The sequence below is a fragment of the Mchenga conophoros genome, linkage group LG2, assembly GCF_057382185.1.
Source record: "Mchenga conophoros isolate Kocher_MC1m ecotype Shallow Benthic linkage group LG2, M_conophoros_male_GT1.1, whole genome shotgun sequence".
Lineage (NCBI taxonomy): Eukaryota > Metazoa > Chordata > Actinopteri > Cichliformes > Cichlidae > Mchenga > Mchenga conophoros.
Genome location: NC_140527.1, coordinates 4559570 through 4584167, shown reverse-complemented (window position 1 = coordinate 4584167; position 24598 = coordinate 4559570).

Sequence of the window (24598 nt, the reverse complement as noted above, 5' to 3'; positions counted from 1 at the left end):
TAAATTGAAATGTGATGCTATGTCAATAGCATCACAATGTTTATCGTTGGCTCATAGGAAAAAAAAAAAAAGGTGTTCAGGTTGATTATAAACATAATCTCAGTGATTTCAAGTTCCTGTGAAAATATTGCAGACTTGTAAGACTGTGTAAATATGTCATTTTTAGTAAGAAGGACGCTTGGAGAGCTGCCATTTAGGTTCTGTGTTGTGGCCTGTTCTGCCACTGTGAATTCACACTTAAATTGTTGAGCCCTTTGTACCATTTATTTTTTGATGCTTTTCTAACTGCCTGGTAATGAGGCTACCACAGCCATGATTTTCTTCTTTTTTTCACCATAAAGGGAGCTACAGAGCTTTAAAACCATTGCTCCTAGCTAGCAATGATACACAAGGCATCAGTAACTGAATGTGCTGGTCAGGGCTTTCAGTGGTCTTGCTGGGGTGGTGGTTCTGTTCATATAACTTAGGTCATTAAAAGTGTATAACACTAAAAATATGATGGGTCTCTTTGTTTATGAAGCTGTTTCACTATGAGGGTTTTTATGAGGGAAATTGAACAGCAGGTGTAAGATTATTTTTGCAGAGGAACTAAGATGCTGCTTCTGAAAAATCGACTCATCTGCTCTCTTGTTGTTGACACGCTGGTAGAGCTTTTTCATGTACTGCATGCAGCTGCGATACAAATGAGTACAATCCAAGGCCGTGTCTTTCCTCCCGTCATTGAAACTGAGTCTCGGCATCCTCACACAGCACTGAAGCTGAATAGCTTTCACTGTATCTCCACTTATCACAGAGAATGAATGGAACATGGTAAATCAGCGTCCAACAGAAACTGAATGTTTTTGCACTCTAAGATAAGCATTATTGTAATAGATGGGAATGAAAGTTTTCATATGAAAGTTTTCCGATTGTACAGACAGCTCTACAATTGTTGGCAATTCATGAGTTATGATATGACATATAATGAAGAGCTGATAAGAGCAAAGCTTACTCGCAAAATTGAGTCCATCCACATTAATATAACATAGACATAGGAAGAGGAAAATCCAGCAAATGGAAGACATACAGTAAAGAGTCAGCGAATATAATGGATTCAGCAATAAGTAATATAAATCCTTGAAACACAGGAAAGAAATTTATAATTCAACAGAGATTTTCCTAATGCACTTCTATTTGCATCTGTTCAAAAAGACTCTTGTTTATTTGCAACATACAGTTCTGAATCTGATATAAATTCTTAATGTAGCTCATATTTGCTTGATGCATCATGTGCCTATAAATGGCAACGCAAACTTTGATAAATAATTAAATGGTTTTTATCTAAAAAAAGAAGAAGAAAGGGTGAAGGGGGCCAAAAACACGGGGGCTTTTATTGCCTTTTTTTCCACAGCATTTCCATCGCATTAATAATTTTTATTTAATAACATCACTGCTTTATTTCACTTTGAGTAAAATGAAATGATTTCATTTCATGATTATTTGATCTAATCAACTGACTGGAGCAGCTCACGAATCACAAGCAACAATTCATCTGAGTACTCAGCAAACAAGATGTAGAGCTGTCAACAGAGTTGATAACAATGTCATTAGCATTGCTGGATCCCAGAATACAACAACCGAGTTGTTGACACTGAGCACTGAGTCACTTTCCATAAACAAGACCCTTACAAGTACGATGAACTTTATTTGTCCTCAGGGGAAGTAGATAATTACAGCTGCGAAGAACACAAACTGACAAAAACATCGAGGAGTAAACATCCAACACTGTGACGGAGTTTCCAGTTATATCAAAGAGCTTTTGGTGTAATTCACACAGGTTCACATATTAGACTCCAAATGTAATGTACAATTATGTGCGTACATTTACTGAATTTTAAATAACAGAAAGTGAGTACTGTAGATAAAAGTACAATTTTTGTTATCTTTGTAATACATATTAAAAACCTGTGGTATTAGTCCCATTAGTAGTAGTAGTAGTAGTAGTAGTAAGTAAAACAAATTGAGCTTAAAGTAATTTTGGTGCCTGAACTTAAACTAATGCCCAAAAATATAAGAAAATCAAAGGTAAAAATATTAAAACAATGTATAAAACAAATGTTACCACCATAGACTTCTATTTTATAATTCACTCCACTACTTTACTTCTGAACATTTTACAAACGGTATGTCATGGCCACTCAGGCGGATTGGACTCAAAGGCTGGACTTGAGAGGAAAGGTTTAACAGGTTTATTGAAAACACCAAGGGTAAAAAGGGAAAGGTGTCAGCCAGTGAAGTCTAGGTTCCAAACAGACAGGCAATTCCACAGTCCCTCTTCTCTTCAGAGTCTCTCACACCGAATAAAAGTCCCAGCTCTCTGATCTCCAGGCAATCTGCGCTGAAGGACAACAAGGTAAGTGACTTACAAAGAGAAAGCATAACAAAACAACAAGCAAGAGCACCAGCTTCAGCTGCTATTGTTAGTTCAGCGGTACAGGAAAGACTGAAGAGAAACCATCGCTCTAAGTAATGGCAGCAGATTAGGTGATCCGGAACTGGTGAGCTCATTACCTCCAGGTGTGTGGAGTCACATGGTAGGACCCCAAGACAAGCCCCACCCCTGTAACGCAAGGGCGAGGTTAACTCAAACACAGTGAGTTAGTGCAGGAGGTTTGAAGGTCAATAACACAAAATCTTGTACTAATTCATGATACATTGTTCTAAACTGATATATCCAACGAGGTATTAGAACATTCAATATGGCTTCAATTTAGTTCGACAAAAATATCATTTAGCCATGATGCTTTGAGTTTAGAGTAATAATTTTCTTTTACTTTGTTTGGCAAACATGAAATCCTATACTGGAAATTTTACTTAAGCAAAAATGTTTAAAGAAGAAGAAGAAATCTAAGGAGAAATACATTAACAAGCTACTTTATTTGCTCACATTGCATTGGCCCCACTTTTTGTTCTCACAGCTACTTTACTTCTTCATAGGTTAGATTTAGCAAGATGCTGGAAACCTACATAGATATGATATGTTTGTCCATTTTGACATGATGCCATCACGCATTTGCTGCAGATCCCAAAGGTGCACTGTTGGGTTGAGATTTGGTGACTGTGAGGCCATTTGAGTACAGCGAACTCATTGTCAAGAACCGGTATCAAATGATCTGAGCTTTGTAACATGGCACATTATCCTGCTGGAAATGGATACCGGGAGATGGGTACACTGTGGTTATGAATGAGTGAGCATGATCAGTAACACTACTCAGGAAGGACGCGGCAAATAAATGATGCTAAGCTGGTACTAAGGGGCCCAAAGTGTGTCAAGACATATATATCCCACACCAAATCACCACCACCAACAGCCTGAAGCACTGATGCAGGTCAGTTCAGTCTGTTGGGCATGTTCAGAGACACTCTCCCGCATAACCTTCCTGTAACGAGCTGTCATTTGAGTTACTGTTGCCTTCTTATGATCTCAAAGCAGTCTGGCCATTCTCCTCTGACCTCTGGCAATTAACAATTTACCGTACTAGATATGTTCTCTTTTTTGCCATAGAGCTTAAATCGCCTCTCTTGTCCATTTTGATGATTGTTTTTCAGCAGCTTTTCTTGACCAAGTCAAGATACCTGAATTGCTGCAATGTTATTGGCGATTACATATTGGCGTTAGCAAGCGACTGACCAAGTGTACCTGGCAAACTGAGCAGTGAGTGTATTTGACAATAAAATGTGTCTACTGCCAGCTTCATTAACAAACATGAAATGTCACTGGTTCTAATACAAGGCAGATGAGTTGTTTCCCCCCCAGTCGTATCTCCTTTGAGAAATCTTGAGTGTTATTACAAGGATGCTTTATTATTGGATGTCATGGTTTCTATTTCTGTGATCATCAGAGAGATTGTGCTACTTGAGGAAAAATGAAAGGGCAATTAATGTGTCAAGTTTTTAAAATTTCAAAGAACGCTATAATAAGATAAAACTTTACCAGGTTATAGATAATAGGAAAGGTTAGATGATAAAAGGATAACACTGTGATCTTTATGGGTATTCTCGAATCCCTGGTCTATTCGCCCACACACTGGCTCCCTCCATATTTTTCAAATCCCCATGTATAATGAAGACCACATAGAGGATACTTCTCTGCTGCCAAGACATTGCTTTTAAAATGAATTAAGCCTTGGAATAATTTTAAAATGGCAAGAGCTGCACGGATGAGAAAAAAATGCCCAAGGGAAGACAGAGACCTCAACATCACCTACAGAAGAATAAACGTAGATTTAACAAAAAATAATAATCTTACTGTTGCATAAACTTATCCCGGGGCAAGTTTGTGCACCAAATGGCAGTAGTCCAGACCTCTAGGGCTGTAATAACTCAGTACCACTTAAAGCTCAATCAGTTTCAATGTTCAACATGCAGTGCATCCTCTAAGGCATGCAGGTTCACGTGGAGCAGCTCTACTTCTCTATTCTGTTGCCTACACTATTAAATATTTGTCTCATCTTTTCTGTGAGGCTCATATCGTTTCAAGTGGGGCTTGTCATGGAGAAACCCCATTTTGACTGTAAATTTTTACAACTTACTTAGCCACACACCCTCTCATTTTCCCCTGCCCTCCTTCCATCGTTCCCACTCTCCTCCTCATGCCTCTCCTTCCCTCTTTCTCTGTCTTTCCATTCTTCTCTCTCCAGCTTCCTGTGCTCTCAGAAGAGGCTGATAAGTATAATCGGAAGTGACTGGTTCAGCTGCTTGCACTGCCTGAGCTACAGAGACCGATGTATTCTCATGATATCCAGGCACAGCTGTAAATGCCAGCACACAATCCACACAAAATGCACTCCCAAACACACACATACACACACGTGAATGCATAAATATGCACAGACCCACTCTCCAGCTACCGCATCTTGCATGCCATTTGTTGCTAAAATGCCATTAACATGAGCATACTTACAACAGAAGGCAGTTAGAGATCATTTCTGCAGCACTAGAGACAGGCTCTCTGTCTCCAGGGAGAAAAACTCTGCCTAACTGTCTTTGTGTAATCTTTCTGCAGTACTTAGGATCTGTATTGCTACACAATGAACATGCCCTTGTGCACATGACTTTATGAAGAATGTGTACACACCTAGATCTGTATGATAAACTGCAGGTGTGTGCATGTGAAGTGTGTGTTTACATATTCACAATAATTACCTCTCACACTGTCGCTGTACTTGGCTGCAAGCCTCCCACTAGGCCATCAAACATCATTAGCCATCAGCAGCATGGGACAAAGAGGCAAAAGCATGACTTGTTTACAGAATGAAATAGCTAGCTTGTAGACAGCAGATTAAAATTGACTGCAGGGTTAGTAGACCATTGCCATCTAACCATTACCACCATTTGATTTGTTGCCGATCTTCACTGAACAGAGAAAGTGGCATTTAATTGAGTGTAGATAATGATCAGCTGATGGGAATGTTTTTAATGAAATGGAATTTGAATTGAATTCTGCAAAACTTGTTCAGATAAGATATTGATCACAACATATACATCTCCCTGTACACTGTCGGTGTTCAAAGGTTGTACATATGGGCCGCATAGCTCTGCAAGCTGAAACTCCAAAGGAATTCCTGCCCTACCCTCAGAGCAAAATGAGTTACCTGCAGCTAGATGGAGAGCTCTTTGTGTCAACATGGCACCTGCACTTAGTATCTGTCATTAGCTATAAGCTGCATATCCTTAGGTTCAATTAATCAGAAGCCCTCCTTTGGAGAATTGTGCCCTGGCCCACATTTCAAGGTACCTGCTTCCGTCTGTGCCAGTTGTAATCCTGGCAAAAGACAAGTGGAACAGGTTGGCCTAACTTGGCAGGGGGGCAAGATGGTGTTAAAAAAAGACTTTTGGAGATGATTTCCTTTGAGGGAGATCCAATCCAGTGTCACAGCATGGCGCTCAGGAAGTGGCCAAGCCTCCAACTGATGGAGTTTCTAATTCAATCTGTTCCAGATCAGCGGGGGGGGTCAGTGTTTGCACCAAGAAGTAACCTTTCTTTCTGCTCTCTGGTCACTGAGGAAATGTACAGTCTATTGATTTGAGAAGCCAATAGGTGATCAATAAACTGGCTGACAGCGAAAACATCAGTCCATTTCTCATACATATCCTGCAGGATTCAACTGTTCATTTGCTATCCAGTGAAATATGCAATCTACCTGTGTGTTTGGCACTGACTGAGGCAAAACGGAATTTCAGACTCATTAGAGTAAACAAGTGAGTGGTTTATTAAGACGTCCCGCTTTCCTTTGATAATTTGATACATTGCTGCCATCTAGTGTTTGTAATTAAGTGGACAGATTGATTGGCAGTGGGGGTTGTGGTTGTATTAAGAGTAACAACTGTTTCAATGACTTTATCAACATTTGGATTGTTTGAGTAGGAAACTATGTGAAAGCTTAAAAATAACAAAAAAGACCTTTGAAAAAATCCAACATCTGTAACACCAAGCATCATTTGAATTTAGAGTGATGATGGGGCATGGAAATAATGAACAATCTTGTTGTTGTTATTTTTCTGCCCTAATTGGATAGATATAAAGCAGAGAGTTTAGTCAGACAGCAAAACCTCTGACCCTGTTGAACTGTGAAACTAGTAGGCTTTAATGGTGCTCAGTTCGTCAGAGAATTTCCTTTTGTTTGCCTTATCAGTGACATGTCAACAAGTGACTCTCTCACTTTAGGACCTATCTTCGATAGACAAAAATGGTCCATATTGTGTCTAAAACAGCCTGGTGTGGGATAAGGAAATGTCCCAGACCAGGCTGTTGACTACTTCGCTATCAGTCTACTTTGAGAATAATAAATGGCTATTCTCAATGAAAACAGCAGGAAAAACATGGTGACTGTGCAAAAGTCTTTCTTTATAGTTTGTTTCCAAGGAGACAGATTTTCTTGTAATATTTAAAACGGTCTTACGCAGTAGTTCCTCAGGCTTTCTAAAGGTCTCGCATAGTTTGTCTTTTGACATTGGTTGCTTATTCACTCATTTTTAGCCCGGTTCTTGTATCTGACCAAATTTCAGGAGGTCATTTTTATTTGTTAAGCCCCTTAACACTGACCATTGAATAGTAAAGCATAAAAACTGGGAAGTACCAGTGTTGTGTCTACACAAAACAGAGAACGCAGCAAAGACCTGATTTTTAATTATATCTTTACGCACTTTGTTATTAGCCTGTTGGGGAAAAAATGAATTTCTTATAATTACGTTAGACAAATTAACACAAATTTTAAAAAATGACACAGTTTGGCAGGTATAACATTTTTTCATCAACAAAGAGCTGTTAACTGCAAAACCTGGCATATATCAGCATGCTGTGCTGTGTGTCTTTAAAAAAACCGAGAAAACTGGAAAAGTGGACGACAAAAGAAGTGGCAGGCCTGAAAAATTGAGTGAGAAGAAGTGATTCTTAAGGATGGGAGACGGAGAGAAAAGACTGAGCTTTGCTAAATGACACAAGAGCTAGACTACAAATTTGAATCACTCCATAAGACTTGTTGCTACCCGAATCTTTGATACAAATTGACATTAATATGTACAGAAGAGACCAGGAGAGAGGTGCAACACTGTGTGTCTAGGTGTATCTGTAAAACATGGTGGAGGTTCTGTCATGGTTTGAGGCTGCCAGTCAGATCCTTTCCGGAAAGGATCTGACTGGCAGGTGCTTCATTTTTCACTGTGACAGTGTTTCTAAACACACTGCCAATAAGCACATCTGAATAGAAAAACACACTATCAGTCATGGATTGGCCTCCTCAGTCCCCAAATGGGTGACACACTGTCTTACAGACTACCTCAACTCTGAATTATGCCATATTCAGAAGTTTGCAGATGACACGGCCATCATGGGGTGTATCTGGGATGATCAGGAAGAGGAGTACAGAAGTCTGGTGAGGAACTTTGTCGCATGGAGTCACACAAACCACCTGCAACTCAACACCTCAAAGACTAAGGAACTGGTTGTGGACTTCGGGAGGTCCAGAGAAGGTCCACTGCCGGTTCAGATAGAGGGGGAGGAGGTGGAGGTGGTCAACAAGTACAAGTACCTCGGGCTGTGGGTGGACAATAAACTGGACTGGTCATGCAACACAGAGCACCTGTATAAAAAAGCCCAAAGCCGACTGTACTTCCTCAGGAGGCTGAGGTCTTTTAACATCTGCAGGAAGCTCCTGAGGATGTTTTACCAGTCGGTGGTTGCTGGAGTACTTTTCTATGCTGTGGTGTGCTGGGGGAGCAGCACAGCAAAGAAGGACTCATCCAGGCTGGAGAAACTGATCAGGAAGGCTAGCTCTGTGGTCGGCATGAAGCTGGACACTCTGGTGACAGTGGCAGAGAAAAGGACACTAAAGAAACTGATGGACATTATGAACAATGCTGGGCATCCTCTGCACACGACCATAAACAATCAGAAGAGTCTGTTCAGTGACAGGTTGCTTCTCCCCAAGACAAGAACTAACAGACTTAAAAACTCCTTTGTCCCACACGCCATCAGACTGTTTAACTCCTCTCTGGAGGGAGAGGGAGGGGAAACAGGAGGACAAAGGAGGGGGGGACAACTAAGCTGTAGTGCCTCTGCACCTCACTGTGCAATACCTTGTGCAATACTTTTGTAAATAGTCAACAGTGCAATAGACTCAATACTTGAAATGTGCAATTCACTTGTATTTTTATTTTTTATTCCTATTTATTCTATTTATCCCCTTTGTATATTTTATTTATATTTGTCTCTGTATTTATATGTGTGTGTGTGTGTGTGTGTGTGTGTGTGTATATATATATATATATATATATATATATATATAACAATTCTGTAACTGTAACTTCGGTCGTTGCTGTGCTTTTTGGAAGTCGAATTTCCCAGAGGAACCCACCCGAGGGATTAATAAAGTTCTATCTTATCTTATCTTAAATGTCAGCATTATTTGAAGCAGTGAGGGATCATCTTGACAGAGAGCAGAACAAAAGGCAGTCACCATCCAAAGAAGCGCTTTAAATGTCTTTCAAGAAACCTGGGGAACTATTCCTGGAGTGTAAGAAGGTTTAGGCTGAGCTGAAGAATAAAGGTGGTCAAACCAAATTTTGTTTTGTTTGCAAAGTCTAAATAAATATAGAAACAGTAGGCTACCAGCAAGTACAAGCTGCAACATCATAATTCAGTCGCCATCACTGATATTACAGCTTGTAAATCCCCAGTCACATATAATTATTGATTATGTTTTTACCATCTAATTAGCTGAACTTAAAATCCCGTTAAAAATCTCGACTCGTCACGCCTACCAGGAGAATGATCGACCTGCCACCACTCCTGTTTTCAAACAGCCTCTCCTTGTGCTCCTTTGAAACTTGTCAGGTTAATCAAAAAGAGGTATATTGACTTTCATCCTCAGACGCACGTATTATAAATGTCTCTGTCTCAAGGCATCAAGAATCCTCAAAAGGAATGAATGTTTAAAGGTTTGAGCATTACAATTCCTTCCATTAAAAAAACTGGCTCTGAAGTGGTGACCTTTGATGTCTCTTTCAGATAGAACAGGTTTACAGTTGTGAGTAATGCCGCGTGAATTAGCAGTAAAATCTGAATATGGCGGAGGAGTTGTTTTTAGTGTGGAAATCACAGGCAAAGTCATTTTTACTTACACTTTTAATTACAGTTACATGTATAAATTATTAATCAGTCCTCCTTTGATATTCAGCCTGCTCCATGGCTGCTTGTTGTTTCTATTTCTTGTTAGCGGTCTCCGTTTGGCCTCCTCCAGCAGGCGAGAACTTTTTCTCTGCTTTGCTTTCTCCTCCACCTGTCTTTCGAAGTTTTGCTTCATCTGTCTTTCGAACGATGACGATGAGAATCGCCTTCATCAGGGTCTCTTTCTTCTTCATCTCTAGCCTCTCTTTCACAGATCTCCCTCATTTCCTCCATTTTCCATCTGCATGTTTTCCCCCCTCTCTGTCGTCTTTCACCGCACCCAAACTTCTCTCCCTCCATCCCTTACATTTGCTCAGCCGCCTTCTTTAGCTCGTGTTTCAGCTCTGTTTTTATTATTCTTTTCATCCCTCTCTTCTTTCATCTTTTTGAAGATTTTGAAGTCTTGAGGTCATCAAGAAAACTTTTTTTTTTTCCTCCAACCATTCCTCGCTCTCTCTTTTTTACTTCATTCAGTATTCTTCCTCAGTAGTTCCACATCTGCTGTGTTCATCCTTATTTTCCCACAGTTAAGCTTTCACATTCTCATTTTGGACTTTTTTTCCCTTTATTGTGAATTTTTTTGGTGTCTCTTTTCTGCTATTTTTTCCTCTTTTCTCTCTTGCTGTTGGCGCTTCACTTATAAAGTAATTTCAGATTTTCCCAGTGTTTCCGCTGCAGTAGTTCATTGCCTCTAGTAGTTTATCCTTTGATTGAGGCTAGCCTTTCTATGCTGTTCTTTCTGTTTCCATTGCCATTATTCATAACATTGTTTTATATTCTTTTAGCATATATAATAGTTTGACTCAACATAGAGTTGTGTTTGAGACAAGGAAATATAATAATAAGAACACAAACATGCCATTTAGTGCGAAATAGTTTTCATAAGAAATATAAAATAACGTGGTATATTTGTACATATGTGAGATGTAAAAATGAACTTGGCTCTTGAGATTCTTCCACATTGTTTAGCTTTTGTTCAGATTTTTATTTAGTCTATATCATATTGTCTCACATTCGGCGGGAGTCATTTGCTATCTATTTTGTTTTCATTGTAAGCTACATCATTTCCCTTAAAAAAAAAAGATCACCATTCTGTTTGTTTGAAAAGAAAAATCACAGTTGATGTTTTCAGTGACAGCGAGCATCACTGCGAGATACAATCGTGTGCCGCGAGCATCTGCAGTGTGACGATCTGTAATTTTGCTCACACTTAATGGCAGTTTGAAAGTTCACTCAAGGACACAAAAGCAACTCACAGCTGTCCTTGGGCCAGAATTCTGCAAGAAGTATCACACATCATTTCCTCATGAGTTTTCAGAGTGATTGAAATAATTACTAATGCATTAATTACTGAAATTACTCTTGTGTGATACAGTGACACAACTGGGGGCACATCCAGAGGGTGACAATTCTACACCACCCACATGCCAATGTCACTGGATCAGAGTTAATCTTACAATGCCTGACATCAGCGGATAAAAGCACTGAGAAGACCAGTTTTATGATGTTGTTTTAAATCCATTTTCCAGTAAACCTTTTAGTTTTTCAGAAAATCTAAGAATATGCTTTTTTTGTGATTTCGGTTTATCAGTTTTAGTCAATGGAGGGATTGGTAATTGGTTTACCAAACACAAATGAAGTCTACTTCTAGGTTGCACCTGAGAAATGCTTCAGAACACCTTCTTACTACAAGCCTCATTCTCCAACACATAAGCACCATAAGCATATTTTAATCCAGCATCTCACACTAAAGTTGACCAGAATCAGGATGCTGGCATGCTGGATCCTTTACTTGTATAAACACTGCCTATGATCTTATTGTTCTTGATGGAAATTTGACTGGATAAAGATACCAAGAAATGTTCTTTCAGCCTGTTCTTGTGCTATTGGTGCACTCGTGCTTAACTAGCAGCCAACCAGTCCAAAATCTCTCCTGTTAAACATGCATGGGATTTACTGGGTGAACATGGTCATCAGGGTGCACTCATCCAGGAAGGATTTCTCAACAACACACGAGGATACTTGTGCAGTCCTTGTGCAGACAAGTGACTGTTTATATAGTCAGAGGAGGTTTTGCATTTCTTTTAGTATGTTTATCTTTATTTTAAATGAACAATGCAGATTAATTAACATGAGCAGTTAAATTCATTATGCAAACATGTATCATTTAGCCACACAATCTTATTTTCATCTATAGTCCCTAAGAGGTTGGTGGTGTATTAAATGAACCTACTTGGGTAAATGTACTATAACTTGGTACATTTGTACTAAGTTATAGTACTATTACTACTTAATAGGGGTGCAACGATACTCGTATGGATATTGAACCGTTCGATACAGTGCTTTCGGTTCGGTACGCATATGTATCGAACAATACAAAATTTTTTATTTATTTTATCAACTTTTCTTCTGACGATGCTGTCTGTGTTGAGAGCTCAGTGGATCTGCGCTCGACTACTCCGCCTAGGCTGCACTGTCGAGCGCAGATCCACTGAGCGCAGCGCAAGCTAGCAAGACAGAAGCTAAGCTCGTTGCAACATGACAAATTGAACCTCCCCCACCCTCATTCAGATCTGGCCTTTGGAACTATTTTGGTTTTCATGTGATGTATGACCCTGGAGGTAAGCGCGTCATGGACAAAAGTAAAACAGTATGTTGGATGTGCCACACAATGCTCAATTACATGGGTGGGAACTACTGTGTTAGCGCAGTTTGCTCATTAACGTGTTCACGCTGTCCAGCTCCAAGCACGGGGCGATCCGCGGTAGCTCATTAACGGAGATTTGCCGTGTTATGGTGTTAATGTCATTTCAGATTGACGCTGACAGCACTAGTGGGAACAAAATGAATATGACTGCACATTTACGCCGACATCATCCTAGTGCAAAGACAAGTGGAAGCAGACAAAAACAACAAGCATGCATGCTACAAACTTTACCAGAGTCATTTAGACAGCCGTTAGCACAGGATTCTCCTTATGGGGACCTGATATGTTTAATATGCTGCTGAGAATATAGCCCAGAAGAAGCGTATAGTATAGCTTTTATTTTGGAAAGAGCCATTTCTCTGTAATAAACTCTCTTTTCCAAAGTGATTTCTCGATCAGATAGATTTGTTATTTTATCCCTTTTGTTGTTTCAGCAACATTAAATTTAAAAACTGTACGTTTGAGTTAAAATATATGTTTCTAATTTTAATAAATGACAAATTAAAAAAGCATGAAAAAAATTTTTGTATCGAAAAAATATCGAACCGTGACACCAAAGTATCGAACCGAACCGTGAATTTTGTGTATCGTTGCACCCCTACTACTTAAGTATAAAGGTTTCGTTTTGCCCTACTATATTGCAGTTTGTTAACCATATTAAAGTTTTAATCATTTAAATATATTTAAGATCTAAAATATATTATCTACTAATATTATGGTGTGTCTTTATAGATAAAGCTACCTAGCAGTATAATGTATGCAAGTGATCTGCAGCTAAGACAATAAAGTCATATAAACATTACTGAATAATCGAATGTATTTACTTCTGCATAGTGAAAAATTTTGTACTATTTACTTGAGTAAAGCATCTTCACCACTTTGCAGGAACAGTTTTCAGACTGTGCTGTGCCACTTTGAACCTGGAGCACAGTATTCTTCCAAGTATCAAAATGCCTTAAACAAAGACAAATCAAGAAAGGGCGTCATATGTACCACTGAAATACTTGTCAGTTTACATAGAACAACTAATGTTTAGCTCTGAAGCTCTGGTGTAATGTACAGTTTATGTGTAACAGAGCAAAGCTCGAGCCAAACATAACGCACAGCTTGACTTAGTTGTACATGTCAAGGTTAATAAATATGTACTGTCACTTTAGAGCGCTTAGCTACCACTGTAAATCTCACGGCAGCTTTGCTTGGCTGTTATACACAGACAAGCTGGCAGATGTACAATTCTCTGTGCGACTTGCATTCAGGCAATATGCAGCTTCCAGCACTAGCAGGTCTCAAAGCCCCCCTTTGCTACCTCGACATTTCCCATACAGGTAAATTTGAGCAGCATCCGCTCTGATTGTTGCGGTTGCTAGAAAGAAGTGACAGGCGAGGACAGCAGCACAGTGAGGAAGATTAAACAGAGAAAGCCTTCTGTGACAAGTTCAAAACCATCTGTTGGGCTGAGGTAAACTGTAGTGACAAAAAGTACAAAAATTAATAATAATGACAGACACACGCTGGCACAGCACTGACAAATTTCCCAACTCTCCCCTTTAACGCAGAGGGGACATATGCAGAATCTGAGGAGATGACTTCGAGAGCAAGAGCACCACTTTGAAGGCTGAAAATGTTCCTCCGTGACTTATACTTTTTGAATACAAATCAGTACCCTACATTATGATTCATGTGCAGAATATGTGGAGGAGTAGCAAACCTAAATTATTCCTTTCCAGAACAAAAAAAAAAGTAATTTAATGTATGTAAATGTAAATATCCATGGCATGTGATGTAGTTATGTAACCAAAAAGGCTTAAATCCAGGATTTATGAGACTGTTCAGAGAACTGCATGTATTTATTTGCTGTACCCTCTAGAAAAGGGGTGTCAGACTCATTTTAGTGCATCAGTCACCATAATCTGATGTTAAGTTGGCCAGACCAGTCTAACCAGTGCCTATAAATATCCTAACAACAAAACCACTTCTTTTTTCTGTGTCTTTGTATACACGAATTCCAGGAAGACTTTAACATTTAATGGTTAAACTAGATACAGAATAAATAATTGACAGTCTCTTGCTGTAAATAAGAGGAATGTATCAGTACAACTAATTGGCTTAACAGACCTACTTTGATGGGCTTTGCAGGCGTTGGTTGATGTGTCCATTAGACAGTAAAATTGACAATAAATAAGGCCTCTGGTTGGATAACTACTCTCATGGCATGATGCTCTCAGGCACAAGGCTTGTTACTCCAGTGACACCTGCATTGGAGTTAGAAGAATTGCACGCAGAGCGATTCCTTTTTCACTGGTATTTTATCACTAGCTAACATTCCAGGCTCTCGTTGCCTAGGTAACGCTCTAATGCATTTATCACTCTGCGTTGTGATTGGTAGTTGCTTCAATTGCTTGCCTCAAAGTTGAGAAATCTTTAACTCAGGTCCTGCCCACTTGGCTTCACCAATTATTTCCCCCTAATTGGTTAAAGTTGCTTATTATGACTGACTTTCTATGGTCTCTGGTCCTGTGTGGACACCCGCTTATAGTTCAAGCTACACAGGAAGTACAATCGTTGGGCACTAACAGAAATTCCAAACTTCTTTTGCTTTTCTATTTATTATCCCGTCATATCTCAGTCAATCGCTTTTAATGGTTGTTGTTTCAATGATTTGCCTTGGACCGAACTCAGGTCCTGTCTTCTTTGTGTCACCAGCTCTTACATTTCCTGTTGTCGCTTGAAGTGGCTTAAAGTGTCATCGATTTGCTATGGTCTCAGGTCACCAATTTGCTGCTTATCATTTACTGTGTGGACTATGGTTTAGAGTCAATAACCATATAAACAAAACTTACAAAAAAAGACTCCACTTATTATTATTTAAATTGGAGTCCAAATGTTCAAAATCAGCAGTCAGCAAGTTTCAGAAATGTTGTGATTAGATATCCTAATTGGATTAATTATGTATCTGTGGATGGTGATCAACAGTTCACTTTTCAACAATGAAATAAACAAAATTAATGATTTGTCTGCTTTGAACTAGATCTTCCAAATGCCCCCCATAGTGATAAGAGCTTCCTTTAGCAGTTCTTATTCAATAAATGAATGGTAATTAATTGTTCATTAATTTAATTAGTTCTTTTACTTTTTATTCATTAACACAATTTAATTTGCAAATGTACAGAAGGTTAATCCAATTTGACAGTTTAATATCGTCAGTTCAGACCTCGTTTCATTTCTGTTTTTAAAGCTGCCTCGAGTAAAGAGTGCCTCTCCTCAGACTATAAAGATGACACGGGCTAGCTTTCAACACCAACATTAAATATGATATAAGTGCCAACTTAAATTAAGCCTCTAGTTGTGGGGATAAAAAAGCACAACCAGCACATTAGCTTTAATAGCTGCAGTCAAATGTATTTAGGGTAATGCATAATTTGCACAGAGATCTGAGGGTCTCAGTGACACAGCAGCACAACAGAATGTAGTGGCCCCTTCTAGTGTGCTGTGGGTGTCATTTCTAGCTTGGTTTTTAAAGAAAAGCAATGTGCCGCTAAATAGTTACACTGCCTGCAGTTTTCTTTTTCTTTAAACATGCCCTATGGATAAAATTTTCTTTGATCTTAGATAATTTCAGTGTTTCCCAGAGCGTGATACAGTCAAAAGGATGTGCATTATAGAGGCATTTAGACCTTTATAGCATCTCTAAGTGTTGCTCTTTTGTTTAAAATAAAAGTGGAAATGGGCAAAATGGGAGAAATTATTTTCAAAACAATGAACTTATATTGGTTGTTAACAAAAAAGGATCCACCATAAGGGAATTGTTGCCTTATTAACTTGATATGCACTGCATGTACAGTGCTGTAGAAGGGTCTTGAGTTACCTTCCGTTTCTTTATATTTTTCTTTATATTTTTGTAAAACATGAAAAATGAATAAATTGAAGTATAGTAAACAAGTATACAAGAATTCCAACAAATGTAAAAATCAATGTTTGGTAGACCATCTTTACTTCTTTTAAAAATCCAAAGCTCTCCTCGTCAGCTGAGTCTTAATAGGAGTAGTTAATCAGTCTTCTTGACGGACATTACAGGCATCTTTGGATGTTGGCTGGGTTTTATTCCATTTTCTGTTAAGATGATCCCACAGTGCATCAGCAGTGTTGAGGCTATCAGTCATGGATTGGCCTCCTCAGAGCCAATCCATGACTGATACTGTTTCATTATGTGTTTTTCCTTCCAGGTTTGCTTTTACCGCATTGGCGGTGTGTTTGAGATTATTATCATGTTGTAAGATGAAGCCATTCCCAGTCAGATGCTTTCCATTCTTTACTGGATGGAGGACAAAAGTCTGACAGTACTTTTGTGTTCATAATTCTAATAATTGTGACAAGATCACCAACGCCACTGATTAAAAAGCTGCTCCAAATCATCGGATAGCTACCATTGTGTTTTACAGGTTGATGTAGACACTTACTATTGAACCTCTCTCGTTACCTCCTCTGTATACTGAAGACAATCACAATTTTCACATTTGAATTCCATAAAACCCACGCCACTGACTTTCAGTCTAGTTCTTGTACATTCTGGCACACTTCTGCCTGTTCTCCCTGTTTCTATTCCTAAAGAAAGACTTCTCCACAGCCACCTTCCACTGAAAACATTTCCAGTGGGGCTTTGGTAAACAGTAGATGGATCAATGAAATGGGTCATGTGCATCTCTGATGTCCTGTCAGGTTTTTGGATTCTCTCTCTTTTTTTAAGGACATACATTTCAGATACTATTCATCTGCTGTAGATAGATTTTTAGGCCTGCACTTCTTCCTTTGTCTTTCCCTTGTGTGGTTTCTTCTATTCTTTTACAGATGCACTGCAGCTTGTGCTGAGATATGCCAAGTTTTATTCTAATAGCCTAAAATAATACCTTGTACTATTTTATGCCTTACAAACGGTTTTGTACTTTAATGACTCATAGGTCAGTGTTAATTAACTTACCAAACAAAAGGAGACATCCCTGTGAAACGTGTCAGGTACAAGGATTGAACTGAAAGTGAATGAGCAGCCATAGTCCAAAGAAAAACTTCAGAAACTCTGGAGAACTAAATCAGTTGAATTCATTTTGTTTCTGTAGGAAAAACAATAATACAGAGAAAACCCCAACAATCAAACAATCCCCCGTGAGCAAGCACTTGGCAACAGTGGGAAAGAAAAACTCCCTTTTAACAGGAAGAAACCTCCAGCAGAACACGGCTTCTGCCAGGCCAAGTAAAAGAAAAAAAGAGCTGTAAGAGCTTTTAATCAAATGCGTACAGCTATAAAAAAAAACTAAGAAAGGTATCAGATAATCACTTTATTAATAATGCTGAAAAAGATATTTTGATAAATAATTAGTAATCCAAATAGATTCAAAGATTGATTTATTTGTTGTTGATCAGCTAAAGCATAGTTCGACCTTTTGTTTCAGCAGCAATGTTTACATTTCCAGAAGACATGGAGCATTCATTTTGAGTAGAATATCTGGCTCTTTGCTGCCAAATGCTCCATTATGTTCACCAGACAATAGCAAACCTTGTCAGTATGCTGTCTAGTGCTGAGCAGGTAGCTTACAGTGGGTTTATTTGAGATTTTTCTGCTAAAAACAGAACCCTGCTGTGACTGGAAATTAGTTTGATGAGTGTTAAGGCTGATTAAAAACTGTGGGGGGTTTTAGCTATAAAGCAAATCGAGTCAGCCAAAACTGACAAAAAGTAGCGCTTAGTAGTCAGATTACAGTTCAAATTCGATTCATCAGTAATAAGAAAATACCAATTAATGTTGCTCTTATAAATGCTCTGCTGTCACCAGCCCTACTCTGCATAAAGTAGGAGGAACACACATTCCTCCATAGCATTTTTAAATGATTCATGTTGTTTTAAAGTGAAGTCTGCTCTGCAACAGCAGCAGGTGTAGTTTAGACACACATCACTGCCCTCAACATAGTTCCACATTTATAAAAATTTAACATATTTAAAAACTGTCTCTCTTTTCCTACCCAATATAAAGAAATAGAGTCTCAGTAAGCAGGGATACTGGATGGGATTAATTTTGACTACACCATTCATTCAGAACTTAGACCCAGCAGGCATGAAATTCAGGTTTGAAACACCTGAAGCATTCAGGGTGATTCAGGTCTGGACTTTGACAAAGCCATTTCAAAACTTAAATTTCTTCTACTTCTTCCTGTCATAGAAGTTAGATGTGAGCCTTGGCACGTGACCCGTTTACACCTCAACTGCAGCTATAAAGAAATGTTTTATATTCATGCTCGCAGAGAATCGGTGGTTTCACCGTTCAGAGCAGGAGTCATAGCTCTTGCAGTATTTGCAAGTTATCCAGATTAAACCAAATTGTCCCTCTGCCCCGATATAAACATTTTTGCCATTCTCTTTGACTTGTTCTCATTTTTCACTAGGAGTTTATTTCATGCTTCAGGAAGAATACAGGTAAATCATATTTTAGTGAGTAGTAGTTTTTGATTGGACGTTTTCCTACTCATCCGGATGGCATTTGAAATGTGTAATTTTTTTTGGCATTTTTCTTACGTTTTTGGACGCTGACTTATACGTACTGCACCACCAGCTTGACTGATATTTGTGTCTTTCGACTTCAAGAGTTTCGAATAACCTTGCTTTGCTCACATGATTAAAGCTGCAGTAACATATTTTGGTCACTTGATGTTGTAATTACTAGTGTATGTTATCTATACCATTTTAATTGTAATGCAAAATAGATAATAAACACATTTTTAGTTATTTAGTGCGAGGAAATCCATATGCTATGTGCACCCAGTTTTATAGTAGGGGATTTATGTCCAATATATTGGTGGAGAGTTTCCAGTTGAACTGATATAGAAAGAAATCTAAAAGGAATTTTACTTGACACAGAAGCAAAGTTTGTTTCTGCTTGTGCTGCAATGACAAAGAGACCATGTAATTTCTCCTGCTGTCATAGTAACACGGAGGCAGAATGACAGGAAGAGATACATCTTGAATGTGTATGCATGTGCGTGCGCTGTTTCTGTCTGCTGCTAAGCAAAACAACACAAAAAAAGAAGGAGGATGATGAATTTATTAATTTTGCATGCTATAGATCTATGACGTTTAGGTAATACATGGCTCCCATCTGGTGGCCAAAGCAGAGACTAACAACATGTCTGCAACAACACACTGACTGAAAGCAGGTGATTTCTTTGGTTCTCGGTCAATTTTACACATTCAACAATATTCAACAATAATCTTGTTGAATAGAGAGGTGCCAGCCAGGAGGGAAAGGGAGCATGGAAAAGATTCATGGATGTTGTCAAGGAGCACAAGCAGAGCACTGGTGTGAGAGAACAGGATGCTAGGGATAGGGTAAGCTGGAGTGAGCAGCCGATAGGAGAAGAACAATGATATTTGATAAATTTACTTCTGTTGTTGTCTTTGAGTTTGAATTCCATCTGTGTAGTCATATATAATAGCAGAACAGAGAATCAGTCCATCTGTGTTTTTACTGTGTCGCACAAACCAACATCTCTTGGACGCTATACTATAGTATGTTGCCTCGCTTTGCCTTCAACACAGGATACCTTAAAACAGACCTTCCCAAAGTGTGGGGCCCGCCCCCTAGAGGGGGCACAGAGCCATTGCAGGGGGGGCGCGGCCAAAACCAACTTCATTCTAAGCCAAAGACTAGAAAATATGGTGAAGCATATCTGCCCTTTGGTTTCACCTGCACAAGTGCCGAGGTAGGTCTCCCCTGCAGAATTGGTCTTCACAGCACGTGCTGGGCTCTCCAAATCACGGACAAACAGGATCCCACATTCTTGATTTTTAGTTCACAAACACTTGTTGTAATGACTAACTGCTCCTGACATTTTGGAGATGTTAGCTCTTTATACAGTAAAGTTAGAGTGGGATACAAATAATATCAGGCTGATCCTGCCACGATTTGTTCCCCCTGTCTAAATCACGGACAAACAGTATCCCACAGCTGTTTATGTTTTTAAACCTATTTTGCACAGAGAGGCATTTTTTGAAATGGCATGTAAAATAATTATACCGTGACGCCTCTGCCTTTCTAAATAGAAGGACAGTAACTGCGTGTTTATCTGTAAGCGTGTAAAACCTGAAGATAGAGACAAAATACTGTTAATCTGACTATCTGCCATTCTGCAATTCCTCTCATGTAAACAATAACGTGGCGCACAGCTGACGTGAAAAAAGGCACATACCTTTGATGTTGAGTGATGAACTCTGTACTCCTCGTCCACACGTAAACGCAAAAAAAGAGTTTTAAAAAATCTCCGTTTTCAGTGATTCGAAACGCCGTTTACGTGTGGACGAAACAGCTGCGTTTTCAAAAATACCCGTGTAGGTGCGGACGTAGCGTAAAAGAGTTTATTTTCTTGCTACCTGCAGATTACTTGTATTTGCTTAATTGTTTACTAAATGTTTGAGGTGTGAAATGAACCGCAATTGAGCAAAATATGGGCGTGTGTGGTTGGAGGATGTGTTAGTGCGTGCGTGTGTGTTTTTGTTTGTCACGCTCAATTATATTTACAAACTAATCTGCATCACCAAGACAAACCAGTAGAAGCATGGCTACCGGCCAAAGGACTACAAAGTACTCAACCTTGGAACTTTCAGTAGAGGTGAATCACAAACTAGCCTGAATGATCAACTAGGAACCCACACTAATGAGCCTTGAAGTGATTTGGTATGAGAGCCATGGGATAAGATGGGGTGTGAGAGAACAGGTGTGTGTGTGGATGGCAGAGTATGACAGGCAGTGTGGGAAGTGAACGTTTTCCACCACACAACTGGTGATAGTTGCCATGAGAACCGACAGGAGCAGATGGTGCCCAAATGGTGCCTGGACCAGATTCACACACATGCAAGCATAGACGCATATATGATTGCCTGGGGTTCAATGTAAAGATGTCATTTATTTAACACTCATTTATATCTGTGTTGTGTGTTTTCTAATCATTTAAGCATAACATACTTGATGAGCCAGTGATGAGTTTAAACTCATGTACTCACATGTTCTCTTTAGTTTGATGCTTCTGGTTTAAACTCCAAAGAAAATACTCCGGCTTACTTCCACTAGCTTCTCCTTGGCACCAGCAGTTACAGGCATGATTTAAGTACACGCATGCATGCACATTTCCAGGCATTATGCAGATGCAGCTAAATGTAACTTTGCAGAGATGGATGCTTTCATGTTCATGTTGTCAGGGTCAATGTTCCCTATAATTTTTCATGTGTCTGAGCAAACACACAAACTCTCTGAGCGGTCGCTTGGACCACAGTGAGCAACATTAGACGTGTGCCCTGTCGTCACGCCAACATTGAATCCATCCAAGTTACATGTTTTATAAAAATAATCAAATTACAGCATTTACATTTACGTTAGACTACTTTTAATTAACTGCTTTAGCCCACTTACAATGAAAATTTAAAAAAAAAATCATGTTCATGACCTGTGTAGCATGTTAACACTATTGGAAGTAAAAATAACTTGAACTCCAATTTTGAAAACACAACTTTCTTTCTTTTTTCTTTTTTTTTAAATAAAGCTCTGACTTGTATTATGAGTCTGAGTCTGTGGTCTGGGAGAGAGTCTGTAACTCTCTGTCTGCAAAATACAGGATATAATGACCAGTGTTGGGTAATTAATTATATAGTTACTTCTTCAAAAAAGTAACTGAGTTTTGCAAACAACAAAGTGTTTTGCAGCTGTTTACCTAAAAATGCAGCCAAGGCATTTCAAACTATTTCAAACTATTTACAGAACAATCAGCTGTTCTGCATCAAATCTGATGCCACACAAATTATTTGTGCCGCTCCACAAAATAATTTCTGTCCACTATGAGATGAAGGAGAACAACAGCCTGATACCTGCAGGCCTGACAACAGGAGATGTATCACTGCTGTAACACCTGTAACATTCAGCAGGCGCCTCATTGTTCTGACACACACAACAAAATTATTGACTACACTACACACTAACTACACAAGATTTGTGCTAAACGTCGCAAATCTCTCACATCTCAAAACACCGCCGTCACTCCTAAAACGTCCCCCCTCCCTAAACAACTAAATGCCATGTTTTGATTGGAAAGGGTGGGGATTTTTGGTTTTGTTTTTGCTCACAGGTGGGGAGTGCTTTTGAGCGTTTTCCTTATAAAACTCAGTTTTTACTGTTTCTTCCCGCAGTAAATATAAACAACGATAGTATTCAGGAAGAAAACCAAACATTGCAGATATTATCATAACTCTGGTTTTACGTGGCCGATCAACACAATTTAAAAACTGGTATAAAGTCCACACTTCTTCCGTCAATTGTTCTGTCTGTCCTGCTCACATCTCCAATGGTTGTAGTCGTTGTCATTAACGTGGCTTCACTCCTCATCAGCCGCTTTGCTAAAACACCGGTGTCGCACATAAGGACGCTGTCGTAGCCTGTCAACAACGTTGATTAGCTGCGTATATACGAATGTGAATCGCGTGATTGGCTGGACTATGGGATAAGGTGGCATCGTTTTAATCCCATACTGGAGCAGCCAGTCACTTACTGACTAACACTGCAAAACAATTGTTAACGTATTTACTTTCATTTCAATTCAGGTTAGATTTTTGGTTTTTGTGCGCAACGCAGATTTTTTTTCTGCGCAGAGACCGTGCCAGCAGTGCACAATTGCGCACTCACGCAGCTTAGAGGGAACATTGGTCAGTGTTACAAGCACCGTGCTCACTGATTTATGGGTTTCTCTGTTTTTGTACAGAAAACATTGGTGTGACTGTCGGCACATTTCCTATCACTAACCTTGGTGATATTTATGTTTTTCTTATTATTCAGAAATACATAAACAAGCTATGGTCCACATAGTTGCTCTGTAGTGTGTACACAGGGGGGCTAAGTGGGGTCTTTATTGTGATGCACTGCTAAGAATTCTTACAGAGACCAAGTGTGTTTAAAGTGTACTACTTATTAAAATGAAAGCGATAATTACACTGGAGGAATGAACGCAGACACGAATGTGCAATCTCTCTCAGTCACTTTGAATCTGTGTATTTTTATCTTCGCACAGTAGAAGTCTCTGGCTTAATTAGAAATGACTCCTAGTAAAATATGTATTTCAGTAACTCCAAAGCTTTGCCTGTAAGCCCATTGCATAATTCTCTGTCTTTGCTTTTGATGTGTGAGAGAGTCCAGAGCCACAGCTGAGCCTCAGGGCTTTGGCTCCACAAGTGTGGCAATTGATTTGGCCCAATATGCAAGGTCAGGCTGTGAAATAACACACACATACACACACTCACAGAACTAGAAATGTCAAGAATGAGCAAAAAAGACACGAACAAGGAAGGGACACGAACTTTCTGTCTTTTTGCGGTTGTATGCAGACTGAAAAGAAAATAACAAACAGGATAAAATATTAGAATAAAAAGTAAACAGTCAGATTTTAACTGGAGGGAGGCTGCAACACTATTTTTATGGCTTTTGTTCCACCACAGTGAATTGAATCCAATTTTAATAAAATTGTCTTTCTTCTCTACTTATAGTGTTAACTAGTATCCATTTATTACAAGGGCAGATTTTTATCTGCATCTATACATAGCTCCAGGTTGGACTTTTCAAGTATGGTGACAATATAGTATGGCAATTTATATTAGGATGATTAGGGCATTTTTTTCAAGTTTTATTATTTGTGTATGTCATGTTATGTTATTTTTTAAATTATTCATTTATTTTATGTTTTTTATTGATTTGATTTGATTTTTGCTTTTTGAACAGTGTGGAAGCAGACAAAGGAGGTATGAGAAAGAAAGAGAGAGATCCCAGAGGCTTGCCCCAGAATAACTTCATTATTACAACATCTGGATTTTTTTTTCTTTATCATTTTGTCTAGTTTGCTTAAAGCAAATGCTCATCTGGGAGGAAAGAAATTTGTGCCTTGTTAGAAATGATTGTCATTGAAACTGATGAGATGATGAGAAAAAACTCGTTCAAATTCAATTAAAATTCTTATCTTGTTTGCTTAAATGTGCCATATTCATCATATTCATATGAGAGTCTCTGTTGACTTTAGTAACTGTATGTGATCCATCTAAATTTCATTGAAATGTGTGCTTGTGTGTGTTTATGAGGAATGATCAAAAAGTTTGAACTTTCGAGCTTTAGT